Source organism: Rattus norvegicus, chromosome 20, assembly GCF_021556685.1.
Source record: "Rattus norvegicus strain SHRSP/BbbUtx chromosome 20, alternate assembly SHRSP_T2T, whole genome shotgun sequence".
In the NCBI taxonomy this organism is placed as follows: domain Eukaryota; kingdom Metazoa; phylum Chordata; class Mammalia; order Rodentia; family Muridae; genus Rattus; species Rattus norvegicus.
In genome coordinates this window covers 14,887,915-14,901,801 of record NC_141553.1, presented here as the reverse complement: position 1 = coordinate 14,901,801, position 13,887 = coordinate 14,887,915, and the positions used below count along the sequence as shown (strand labels likewise).

At 36.8% G+C, this 13,887-nt stretch overlaps 1 protein-coding gene across 6 annotated transcripts in view; it reads left to right on the top strand.

The window, feature by feature from the left end:
• The window catches only part of Pcdh15 (protocadherin related 15), an 827,095-nt gene that overhangs the window by 696,415 nt on the left and 116,793 nt on the right, over positions 1 to 13,887 (top strand). The window lies entirely within an intron of this gene.

Here is a 13,887-nt window from a genome sequence, read left to right as displayed (position 1 = left end):
CAAATCATAAATTGAATAAGAAGTTTACAACAGAGAATATATACATGCATATCCATTAGGAGAAATTATCTGGTTAAACATCCATCACTTGTCACAGTTCCACAGTTTCATGGAGAGTTAAAAACATAACTAAGTTATTAGTGAAGTTTTGTATAGATAAACCCAGTCAATATTTTATCTTCTGTCCTAGCACCTATAATAAATTAATAATTATAGGTTAATGTTTCTTGAAATGTGCTCTGAGTAGTAGATTGCATGCTTACTAATAGTAGTGACACTGATGACGGGCAGAGTTCTCATTACAGTTTTGGCTATCAAAAGGGACTTAATAGCAATGTTATTAAAAGATCTTAATTACTATAAACTTAGGAATTATTATAGGATTATCATTAAGGACAAAGATATCATCTACTTGTCTATATAGCAACACTACAATACATCTTCATAGTTCTTCAGAGATCTGCTCAAAGGGGTGAGCTAATACTTAGTTGTTGTTATATATGTTTAATAATAACAGGAAAAGCATATTAACAGCAGGAATATTTTCTAAAATGAATTTCTCCTGGGAGTTGACTTTGGGAGCAAATATGTAATGGAGTATTCATCTAAGGCAGACTCATCTCAGGAAGATCACTTTCTAACTTTTAGCTTATTGGCTCCTGAGAGTAACTTTTTTAGTTTCTATGAGTTTGTAAGCTTTCTCTTGTGGTTGATATCTAGTTTTAATCTATGGTGGTCATATGGGATACAAGGTGTTATTTCAATTTTCTTGTATCTATTGAAACTTGCTTTGTGTCCAATTATGTAGTCAGTTTTTGTAGAAAGTTTCATAAAGTGCTGAGAAGAAGATACATTATGTTTGAGTGAATTGGTGTGTTAAGTCTATTTGATATAGCACATCATTTAGGACCAGCATTTTTCTGTGTATTATCTTGATGATGTATCTATTGGTGAGCATATGGTATTAAAGTCACACATTATCACTGCATGATGGTCAATATGTGATTAAAGCTGTGGTAGTGTTTCTAAAAATTTTATAACTCAAAAACAATAAACATAAATTTAGTTTGCCATTCTTTTTAAATCACTACTTAGAATGCAAATCTAGCATTCAATTCTTCCAAATCTGATTCAGCCTTTTATTTCCAGGAATTTTGATAAGCTTCATTAATCAGTCTTGTTCCCATTTTCATCTCTTACGGAAACTTGTAGAGAATTAGCTCCCTGTGTAATATCTTTTGAAAAAATAATTACAGTCAAGCAGTTCAAAGGAAATCATTATTCTAAATGTTGTCACTCTCGATTTAGAAAATTTGTTGCTAGTTATTTACTTACAGCATGTGTTTTCCGTCTTTGCGGCTTGACATACAGAGCTGTGTGCCTGTTTTATTAAGATATACAAGAATTGCAAGGATGCTAGCCAGTCCAGTGGCTCAGCTTTGCTCATAGACTGTTCCCATAGAACACATTCCAGATATGAATTGTTAAATATAGCAATAAAGCAAATAAGGAGAAAATGATATATTTTAAATCTATATTAGTGGAGATTGTACATTTCAGTTGTTCATATTAAATTTGCCTTAATAGAATAGAAATAGGCATATGCATAAAATATTTGTGAAATTGTCTTACATCTTTATCTTTGATACCAGATAGACCTAGGTTTCCTATCAAGCTTCAGTATTTACTAAATTATCTAAATTTTAGAACTATCAACTTTCTTTAGGGATAAAATATCTCTATCTCATTGGATGTTTGAGATTTTTAAAACATGGTATTCTTTACAGAGAATATTACTTAATTTAAATCCAAGGATTCTCTGAATTGAAAAGCTATGACTATTATTATCAAGTATGCTTGAGTCATGCCTCAAAAGTCTAGCAATCACCCAATGAGAACACTGGCTCATCCTCACTTTTGTGGGTAGGTCCCACATGCTTCAGTGTGAGCTATCCTTGGGTCATTAGATTTGAATTCTTATATCTTGAATGACAACCAGGTAATTTATTAACAAAGATGTGGTATTGTTTTCAAAAATAATTATTGAGATAAAGGTAGCATCTCTGGTAGTAGTAGAGATTATAGGATAAGATTTAATTTAAAGTTAATTAATTTGATTAGAGCTTAAACAAAAATCAGAAAGCTTGCATTTTTATAATGCCTTCTGTTATCTTGGGAAAGGAAAGCTGTCATTCTAGGTTCTCTCTCTCTCTCTCTCTCTCTCTCTCTCTCTCTCTCTCTCTCTCTCTCTAAAGTATATTACACAGATAATCCCCACTGTTTCTTGAAAGGATCCCTAGTTAGAAGCAATGGAAGCCATGTATGACTGACTCATGCTAGGAGTTTTCCAGAATAATCGTCTAAGGCTTGCTCAATCAAAGCACAAGTGGAACTGGATCTAAGGAAATACAAATACTAGAGAAACATGTAACATGACATTAGAAACTGAAATTCTTTTTGCAACTGTGCCATCAAGGCATCTGGGACAGTAACTTTCTAGCTTATGGCAGTGTCTCTTGGGGGCAGAATCTGATTGGCTTGAGTTGAAGCATGTCCCCTTGACAATAAGTAGGGTGGATCCTCACAGCCTATTGGATATGCTGGTAACCCATGGGGTATGTTAGTATGGTGATAAAAGTCTATAATAAAAATGAAAGGGAATGGAGACTAGCCAGGAAAGATAGAGAAAAAAATCTTCACCTTTCAAAAATAAATTAGAATACCAATGTATTTGAGGGAATTCTTGAGGGTGAACAGTGTGGAGGTCACTCTGAAGGCATGGGATATTATGGGATATTTGAAGATTATATTAGAACTTTACTATCATTATTTTTAATTTTCATTTTTACTGACTTGATATTCGCAGATGGCTAAATGATCTAATTTATGAAGTTATGTTTCTTCAAACATATTTTTTCCTAATAAGTGGTTTAGAAGTAGAGGGATGATAATACTTAGAGGTAATAACCTACTGCAAGAACTGTGAAATGCTAACAGGTATTCATTATGTACTTTCCAAAGGCTAAATTTAGCCTGCCCATTACACTAAATAGTTGCAAGTACATTGCCTCATCTTAAATTGCTTCCAAATTTTCTGTTAAATTTGATTATTTACTATGTTGCATGCTAGTGATTAATGGACTCAATGAGGATAAACAGATTAAAGAATAATTAGATTGGATTTACTGTGGCCATTGTTCTGTCTATGCATTCCTTCTTGGTGAAATCTTCACAAGTAAGTCATACATAAGTTGGAAATACTGTCTTAAAGAAAGTGAACCAGCAAGCCACAAATCTATCTTTTTACATCACAGGGTAAAATGTAGGTTTTTATCCTGAGTTTAGCCATGTGTAAAAAGTAAATATTTATACAGTGCCCCCTTTTTGCATAGTGTATTATAGAAAATGCACATAATGGGCATGGTCAAATTCACTGCAGGATTTTTAGCTATCAAGTAACTGAGTATATAACTGTGAATAACTGTGTGTATTTGAGAGAATATTATGTTTAAAAACCTGTGAGTTTCTCTGCCTTTATTCATTAACATCAATTTATTTTTAGTTAGAAAGTTGGTGCCTTTTATTATATAAAATCATAAAATATGCATAACAGAGAAATTTAATTTACATTTCTAGATTTTTGTTCTCTTAAAGCTCAGCATACTTTCTCCTAAGCAGCTTTATTGTGGCTGCATGCATACACATGCGCGTTCTCATCTGTATGCTCTTCTAAAGTCCCTTTTTCTGTCTCTTTTTCATTTACTATTATAATATCCAGAATATTTTCTGTCATTAGGTATTTTTCCACAACTTAGTAAACTTCAGAAGCTCCCATACATATGTATCATAATTTAGCCCTCTCATCCTATGTTAATAAAAATCTGATTGCTTTTATAATAGTTGGCAGCAGAATTTGGTCCATGAGATGGGAGGTCTCATTGTTCATTCATTTTGTTTTTGAACCATTTCCTGTTTTTTTGAAGTGGGTCGAGAGATGTCTTAGAAGAGACACTCCCTTCGAACAGTGTTCATTTCCACTAGCTCCTCCATTTTTCTGAAACAGTTTAGAATTAAATTTAATTTCCTGAATTCCATTCCATTATTCTATTCTCAGCTTCTAATGTACTTATTAAAAACTGGGAAAGCTTTGGAAATGTCCCAGTGAGATGTTATTTCTTATGTTTTCAAATACAGAAGTATAATAAAATAAAAGGTCTGATATCTGTATGCATAAAAATATCTTTTAAGAACTATTGAAAGAAAATTCTCTGTGCTCCATTCCTTCGAAATTACAATGCAGAGTTTTACATAGTCTCTTGGACTTTAAAATGATTTAACTGAAGCCCTAAATGAAATCATTTTGTGTATGTCATCAAATGTTGGGGTCTGAATCCTATTTCTGGCTCTTCTAATTATATAATTTCAAGCATGTTGTTTAGTTTCTTTAAGCCCCATTATCTTCATTGATAAAATACAGACAATTAATGATCCTTAAGATTTTATTACAGAATTAAATGAATATAGAACTCAGAAAGCATTTAACCCACAATGTTCCCAAGGTTGATACAACCATAAATAATAGTACTGTCCCTGGTCATGTTCATGCAAAAATGAAAGATACTAAATATAAGCATTTGTAAAAAAAATAACTTTACCTTCTCTAACTGTGTTATTTGGGAATACATTAAAGCCTTTCTGTTTTGTAAACACGTGACCTGAAAGTTATGTACAAAAATTAAAGCAATAGTAGACAGGTTCGTGACCTCCATTCCCAAGAGATCTCTAATCTAATCTCTGGACATTAGGAATGTTTGATCTTGGGGGACTCCTCTGATGCAGTGAATGAGAAACATGGAGCTCTAGCTCTGAGACATTTGGGTAGAGATAACACAAGTATAAAAGTCTTTGTAACTGAGAAAAAAGAAACAAGATGATCTGTGTTGGCTAAACACTAAGAAATCTCTAGCCACTCTAGATTTAAATAAAAGCATTGGGAAGCTCACAGTATCCACTTTGGGAAGCTGGAGAAATGATATACTGGTAAATTAAGAAGAATTGTGATTTTATATAGCGGATATTAAATAGAAGTTTAATAAAAGACACAATCATGCCTGAAGGCTCCAGAATGGTCCTCAGAACTGCCTATATCTCAGTCAGCACAGTAAGAGACTTCTGAAAGACAGACTAAAAAAAATAAAATGTTTTGTATTATAAAAACTATATGAAATGTGTATGCTAGCTAGATAATTGATGGGTAGATAGCTGATAGCTGATAAATAGGTTGACGATAGAGATAGACATAGATAATAGATAAATGGTACTCAGATAATAGATAATAGATATATAAATTGAGTAGAATAATAGATGAGATGGTAGGTAGATAAATTGATAATAGATTATAAAGATAACTGTTAACATAAAAAACTCTCACATAATATAATATTTATAATTTTCCAAAGAGGTAAAATATTAATATGAATGCAAATTCAGACTTTAAGTAGTAACTAGAATCTTTCTCATTTAATTATGTCCTCAATATCATAGTAATAAACTCATCAGTGTTGCCATTTTCTCAGAAGACCTAGCTGACCTATACTACTAGGGATTCTAGTAATCTGAGTGCCTGTATCTGGGGCAGTTATTTCTTCCCTTACGTCAGCTTATTAACCTTTCAGTCAAGCACATACATAAAATGCATGTTTTAGATACAAGCAATTAAAATCAGGCAAAGGTTAATTAAATCAACATCAATGCTAAATTAGAAAACTATTAAAATAAACTTTGAAATAGTCAATCTTTCTTGCTGCCCGGCTACTGAAAATAAATACCACAGAAGCTACAACAGACTTTAAACCCGCAGAGAGCCGAGAACTAAGGACCAATGGTTTTCTCACCTTACTCTACCTAGCAGCATGTTTCCAAATATTCTGTAGGGCCAGCCTGTGTGGTCTAACCCTGGCCACCTTTCCAACTCTATAACTCACTGTGATTCTCATGCTGTGATATCTAAACCAACCACAGGGAGGGTGGAGAATATGGGGCCTCTCTGTGATTTCTCTGACGCATTTTATCAACACCTCTCCCAGTTTATCTTTACTCGTTGTGTGCTTGAAACCTGTCTTAAGTAAAAGACACAATGTGGGCAAGCAAGGATTTTGCAGTCATTCGAGGAAGTTTAAAGCAAACTTCCAAGCTTCCGCCTTAAAATAACCAAACCCCAGGGTTGGCTGGGATGAAAGAAACACAGTCCTTACAGCCAATATGTGCAAAGTATAGGAATCAAGGCACTGCGTACGCTTAGCATCCCCAGGGAAAGCGTCCCTGTGATTCCACATACAGGTGAACACTTTGATATTCTACTATTGGCCAACATTCATTTTCTGTTCTTAGATAGACCGCATATTCCCTGCGAATTCCCAAACAATCTTCTTTCTATGTGTATGGCCGTCTGCCCCCTTAGACACACAGAGTTCACACAGTGACCCAGACTGGGAATATAAGGTGCTGTGTATGTAGTCCTTTAGTTTTGCCTACAGAATAAAATCAAAATATGAGAAGGATCCTAAGGACAGAAATCTGCTGAATACTTTTGAGACGAGATAGAAGGACAGTATTTGGACAGAAAAAAGTAGTTTCTTGCTCTGAGTTTGGTCATGCATCCCAGTGTCCGAGAAGCCAAAACTGAGTGTAGCTGACAGGGTCTATGAAGAGTGGTTAGAAAGAAAAAAAAAGTTCACTTTCCTAAAGGTGCAAAATCAACCAACAAATGGTATTTACTTAGGGACAGGATATTCATGATGTTTGTGCTTCGCTACATTAGAACTCTTCTCTTAGCCTGAACACACCATTTTATACGCAAAAATGAAATTCTTTATGAGAAACAAGTCAGCCTTATGTTTTTGTATATGTTTTAGGTGTTTAATAATCATTGAAACTGGTTGTAAATTAAATCTTTGAGCAATGCAATTTCAAAATGCTTAGAAACATACACATACATGTATGAATGCACATGTACACAATGCATGCTCTCTGTCTCTCTGTCTCTGTCTCTCTCTCTCTTACACACACACACACACACACACACACTGTAAAGACATTGAAAATCCCTCTCTCTTCTCTTAATAGCCCATACTTAAATCTAAAGTCTGTCCTGTTTCTTCTCCCAATAAAGCACCAACTTCTCTCTTCTATGACACCTCCTAAATCCTTTTTTCTGGCACGATCAAGGACCTGGTTTTACCTAAGGGAATGTCTTCAGCGCAGTTCCTCAGGCTCTATACACCAAGCTGAGAAGTACCTCCCAGGCATTGATGGCAATCCGTCACCTGCTGGAATTGAGCAACCCCTACAGCCAAGACTGTAACTCCTTGCCTTCTTTGAATATCAAACTGTTTTGTTCAGAATGCACCCTGACCTTGTAAACTGTCATAAACCCTACAGGGTTAACTGTTGCTTCAGAATCTAAGAGTGATTATTAATAACCACATAGCAAAATTAATACTGGGCCAGGTTGAAATCTCTTCCACCAGAAAAAAAATTAGTCTACTGCTTTTAAATATAGTCTTAGGCAAGTTCTTAGGACAGGGTAGAAAGCAGTCACATTCTCTGCCAAAGTATCACAAGAAGTTCTAGGCCAGTTGTTAAAATTGTTCCTCACTGAGACCTCTGGAGTTGGGCCTCCACCTCCATGATCCACACTGCTCTTAGAATTTCTGTCTTCCAAGTCCCTGTAAAGATGGCCCATTTAGCTCCACTAATGATACTTACCTGCTTTTCTAGTGCAAAGTTCAAAGGCCCCTATAGTCCTGTAAAAACAACATAGTCAGGCCCATAACAGCAATATCCCACTGTCTTGTACCAACTTCTGTCTTAGCTACTTTTCTATTGTTATGATAAAATACCATGACCAGAGAAACTTATAGAAGGGTTTATTTGATATTACATTTCTTATCAGGTCCAGCATAGCCAAGAATAACTTGGTTCCTGTCCTCCACGAGCACGGACCTCCACAAGTGTTGATGGCTGCTGTAGACATATGGCTTCTTTGTATAGTAATGTACATATCTTACATTTCCCCTTCAAGGAATTTCCTCTCTGCTAATAGTAATGGCTCCAGGGTAGTCAGAAACAGCATAAGTCCAGGAGGCGAAGGTGTGTCTAATGTCTCAGCAAAATGGTAAATGCTGGGACCTGTAGGATAGCCCTTGAAACTGTGGAAAAGAATGCTAAAAACAGGGTTCAAAAATATATAATTTCTCAAAATAAGAATGCAGAAGTATGAATTATATAAGGGGCTTGGCGAATCTAAAAGAACAAAAACAGCTCTGCTATGAGCCAACTTGTGAGTGGGAAGTCTCAGAAGGGTGGAGGAAAGGAAGATAGAGAAGAGCCACATGGCCTAGAGAAGTGGCAAGTAGTGAGGGGTCTCATAGCTGGGAATAAATCACTATAGTGATAGAACTGCCCAGTCTAGGCATATAGTTTATAAATATAATAACTGGTTGTGTGTGTTTTTATACGGCTTTATTGGGGTAAGACGTCATCTCAACAGATATGTGAAATAAAAAACTGGGCTTGTGATCAGCAGAGATGAGCCATCCAGAGAATTCTTTAGAATAGTAAGAGTTGTTTCAAGTAGAACGTAGGGAGAGAGCTGTCTGGAGATCTCTGCAGAAACCGAACAGGGAGGAAGTAGTCTATAATGCTGTCTTGAGCAGAAGATAGGTTGTCAGCTTGGACCCATGATTTGAATTCAAGTCATTAGTTTTGAAGCTCCCAGACTCCCCCTTTTCAGAACTCCTCTCCAAGTTGAGGCTGGTCCTTGGCAAGTTTCAGAGCCATAAGGAGTCCAACAACATCACGGTCAATAACATGATAGCTGACAGATGTGGCAACTTGAAGAGAAGCTAAGGGCTCACATCTTGAACCACAAGAAAATAGAGGAAACTGAGAAAGTTGTGTGGCTTCGAAATCTCAAAGCCCACCCTCAATTACATGTGTCCTCCAGCAAACCCTAAATATCTCTAAACAGCATCACCCACTAGGGACCAAGTATTCAAACATGTGAGCCTTTAGGACATCCATTTTCAAAGTACTACAAATAGTTATGTTAACGACTTTCCCCTACAAAGCAAATCAATTTGCATCATATCTTCAGGAATAAAAGAGGGGGTAAGGGTGGTAACACTGGGAAATTACCAATAAATTAAGGTATTATAATCACACTAATAGGTAATCAAGGTAGATTTCCCATCTGTAAGACACTTATTGTGGAGAGAGATCAAAGTATTCTTAGTTAAATGCAAAACAATTAGTTGAAAAGTTTGTTTAATAGAGAAAAATGTTTACTGTTCTCTTCATTTCAAAGGAAGGATACCTCTCATCTATCAAAAATTAGCAGGAGTATGAAGAGGTAGGCTAGCTTATATTTGACTATCACAAATAGTTTTATATAATGTCGTAAACATCAACTTCGAAATTAATTGGCAAATTATATTCAATTGTAATCCATAAAGGTAAATTTTATGTCTTTTGTGAAATACACTAAATGATCTCATTTTAAAAGTAAATGTATCCTTAGACATATTTCAATCTGAGCAATGCCTAATTGTCTTTAGTACGCATGATTATTATGTTGCAATCTTATACACTTACTAGTCTATATTAAACTAAATAGCAGTAATTTAAAATTCCCCCAAATGTTCCACGACACCGGCGTGGTGAATCGTGTCCACAGATGACTGTGAAGAAGCCTGGAAAGCCTCGGGACTAGATGGTTGCACCGCTAAATATTTCTGAACGGAAGTATTTCCGCCATGTAGATGTCACTGAATCGGTGAATCGCATCAATGACTCGGTAACTTAAAATGAACAAGCAGCTCAGATTCCTGCAAATAACTTGGAAATCATGACCCATTGTCCCCTCAGATGAGGCCTGAAAGTCTTACGCTCCCCACAGCCTGACCCCACCCCCAGAAATCCTCATGGCCAGACGCCAAGGGATTCGTCAACTATTCAAGATGATCGTCTTTATTGAGTTTATAGAAGCCACGCATTCAACTTGGTTCCTAAGGGAAAGAACCAGCTCATCAGACTTTAACAAAGTGAATGCATGTACTCTGGAGATGTCAAAAATTTAAAAGAATAAGAAAACTAATAATACAAAAGACCAATAAACAGAAACTTGGCAGCCCATTGTAGCTCTCCTCTGGCGCCGGGCAGATACTGAGCCCTGGACGCTGGACACTAAGTTACTTACAGTGTTGGAATTCAATTTTGCTTTCATTTGATTGACTGTGCCCTAGTTTTCCCTCCTGGAGTAAAAATATGTGACTTTAAAAACAAAAAACTGAAGAGATACTAGGATTTTAGAGAAAGTTTTCAATTTTGAGATACTGAAAATTTTAGAGTTGGGTATTTTAGATAGAGACTTTGGATGTTCTAAAAAAATAAGGAAAAAGATTGAGCTTTGAAATTGTTTAAATTTTTAAAGACTGGGACTTTGAAAAGTAGGAGTGTTTTATGTTATAATATCAGTATTAATATGGTATGGGGAGGGCTATAAGAAAGGCGGGACTATGTTTTAAGGGTGTTTATTATGTTTGTTTGCCAAGTGACAAGAAATAATGTGTGCTAGGTTATTTTTTTTTCAACTTGACACAGACATATCCTGAAAGAGGGACTCATAATTGAGAAAATGCTCCCTTAGATTGGCCTGCAGGCAGGGGTATAGACTATTTTCTTTGATGGATATTTGATGAGGGAGATCCTAGCCTATTGTGCATGGTACCACCTCTAGGTAGTGATGATGCCCGTGCAGCCAGTGTGTGAATATCGGGCATAGGTCTGCAGGATTGAAAGAAAACACGTACATGGGTCACCCGTTTTCAGAGAGTGCCACCAAGGCTTTACTGAGGTCTCCTTATACACCTGAGGCAAAAGCTGTGGAAAAACAACAAAGTAGGTGAAAATCCTCAACCCGGAAAAACAGGAGAACAGGAAAAATCTGCGTCATGGAAAGTCCCGGGCACAATCAGGGGCGTAAACAATTTCTTAATGATAACAAGCTGACAGGCTCTGCAAGAGGGAAGGGTGTCATGGAAAGTCCCGGCCCCAAATCAGGGGCCGAGAGCAGCTGCCCAGGGTATAAACAACTTCTTGCTATAGCAGGCTGAAAGGGTCAGTGAGGGGAAAGGGAAACACCCCAAGGTAGGGCCCAACAAGGTAGGTGTTCCTAACCAACAAGGCTGAGCAGCCCAGTGAGCCGTGATTCTCCATGGATTCTGCCTCAGTTCCTGTCTATGGGTCCCTGCTCTGATTTTCCTCAATGGTGAACACTGATATGGAAGAATACGCCAAATTAACCCCTTCCTCCCCAACTTACTTTTGGTCATATGTTTTACCAGAGCAATACAGAGTCTAAGGAAGACAAAGAGGAGGTTACTCTAAAGTGAGCTAGTACTATAATCCTACAATATCACAGTTTAAATTCGGCTCCTCAGTTAAAATCCATCAGGTTTTCTGTTAGCAGGAATTGAATTGTCAATGTTGATGAATCCTTAAAGCTGTGTTTAATTCACTGTGCGAGGTGAGGTATAAAAGTTAGGTACATGTACCAACCACAGGCCTCTTTTAAGAATCAGCAGGAACACCACCAGAGTTAAAATTAAAAAAAAGAAAATGTCTTGGGAGATGGCACATCTCTCCTAATATACTCAGGAACCCACGAGCTTGTCATGTATACACACACATGCAAACAGACCAATATGCACATAAATTATCATAAGGTATTTGTAAACCTTTGGGAAATTCCATACATAATTTTTATTTTCAGTCCTGAATTATAATTCCTGGAGTGTGCAAAAGGACAGGTGGGTTTATGAGTAGAAAGGAAATCAACACCAACTGTCGTGTTCTAAACATTGCTGTTAGATGATTCATATCTTTACCAAGCATGTGGGTGGAAGCTGAGCAGCTGGGCTTAACTTGACAGACAGACAGACAGACAGACAGACACACACACACACACACACACACACACACCCCGCACATATGCAACACCATATAAATTAACATATACAAGATACAACACATACACATAGAACATACACACACATACACACCACACACATGTAACACCATATATACACATATAACATACCACACACACATAAAACATACACATACAAACATACCACACACACATGCCAACATATACTGCATTTTTAAATTATTATGTGATTTTGTGAGCAGCTGTCAGATAATCTGACCAAAATGCATTTTATATGTTATGACTTTTTCAATGCATTAAAAAATATTTTTTTAAAAAATGTGATTAAGTGGTCTTGAATTCTAGCAGCGCTCTCTCTTAAAATAAATTAAAACAAATCAGAATACCATGGGTACATTAGAAATGAGGCTAAAAAGGGGTTGGGGATTTAGGTAGAGTGCTTGCCTAGCAAGCGCAAGGCCCTGGGTTCGATCCCCAGCTCCGAAAAAAAGAAAAGAAAAAAATACATGAATAAGAAATGAGGCCACAATGGGGAGAAGAAAGGGGGCTCAGCCCTGCACCTTTTATCTGCCTCTCCCAGGTCATATATGCCCAGGGATATCTGACCTTCTGATATTGCTACCTGATGCTGCCATCTGCAAATACACCCACACCATGTGACCCCCGAGGCCACAGCAGAGGTTGGATAGGTGACTATGCTAAAACCATAATTAAAAAAAAAGAAACATTAGGATTTATGACTCTGTCCTTATTTATTAATTCATTTACCCATCCAATAAAAAGTTGTCAGATCAAGCATACAGTACAGAGAAGAAGAACATCCCCCACATTGCCCTGATGCCAGATAAGCCCAATTTCAGAAAGTAATAAGGTCTCTGTAGGAAATAAAACCATGTTAGTGGGGTTGGAGAGAGAGCAATGGGGATAAAAATCATCGAGCAAGTCAGAAATGGTGCAAACTGCAAGGGAAATGGGCAAAACGGAAGATGAAAACATGAAGAAACCCGAGTGCTTTATAGCCTAAAAATGATGCTTACACCCAAAGGTTAATTGTCCTTTCATTTCCCTTACTGCCATGCATGCACACAACTTACTTTGTTTCAGAGGAGGCAGTGGTGGTAACCAGTACATGTAAGGGCCCATCTCCTTCCGCTGGATACCACCACGTGTTCAAATATCAGGCATGCCACCTACATAGGGGAGGCTGCCCCACTAACCTCCATTTGTCTTAATCCTCTTAAAATCAAGCGTGATATTTACTAACTCAGTGTTCCATCTCTAGATGGTGCTGCACCCCCTGGAGCAGAGCCTGTCACATCCTGTCCAGTAATTACAAAGAGCCAAAACTATGGGACTTTTATAATAGTCTATTTTTTAATGATAGTATAATATAAATACATAATTTCCTCCTTCTTTCCTTATTCTAAATGCTCTCATGCGATCCCCTATTCACATTTCTCTCTCTCCAATTTGTGGTCTTCTCTTAATTGTTGAGGGGTGTGTGTGTGTGTGTGTGTGTGTGTGTGTGTGTGTGTGTGTATGCCAGTGTCCAGTAACACTAGATAGATAGATAGATAGATAGATAGATGATAGATAGATGATTGATAGATTGTTGATATATATTGTAAAAATGTATGCATATATATATATTCCTAGATATATAAATAAACCTGTTCAGTCAGCATAATGGTATTTGTGTATCCATGATTTCAGGGATGACCACTTGTTATTGGGTAACCAGTTGTGGGGAGGTGTTGGTCCTCTCTGGGGAAAACTACTTTGCTATCTCTCAGCATCCTTAGTTACCTGTAGTTTTTTGTCTAGGTTTTAAAGCATTTAAATTTCCCCCTCCCATGTTAGCACGTCTATTGGTGTCC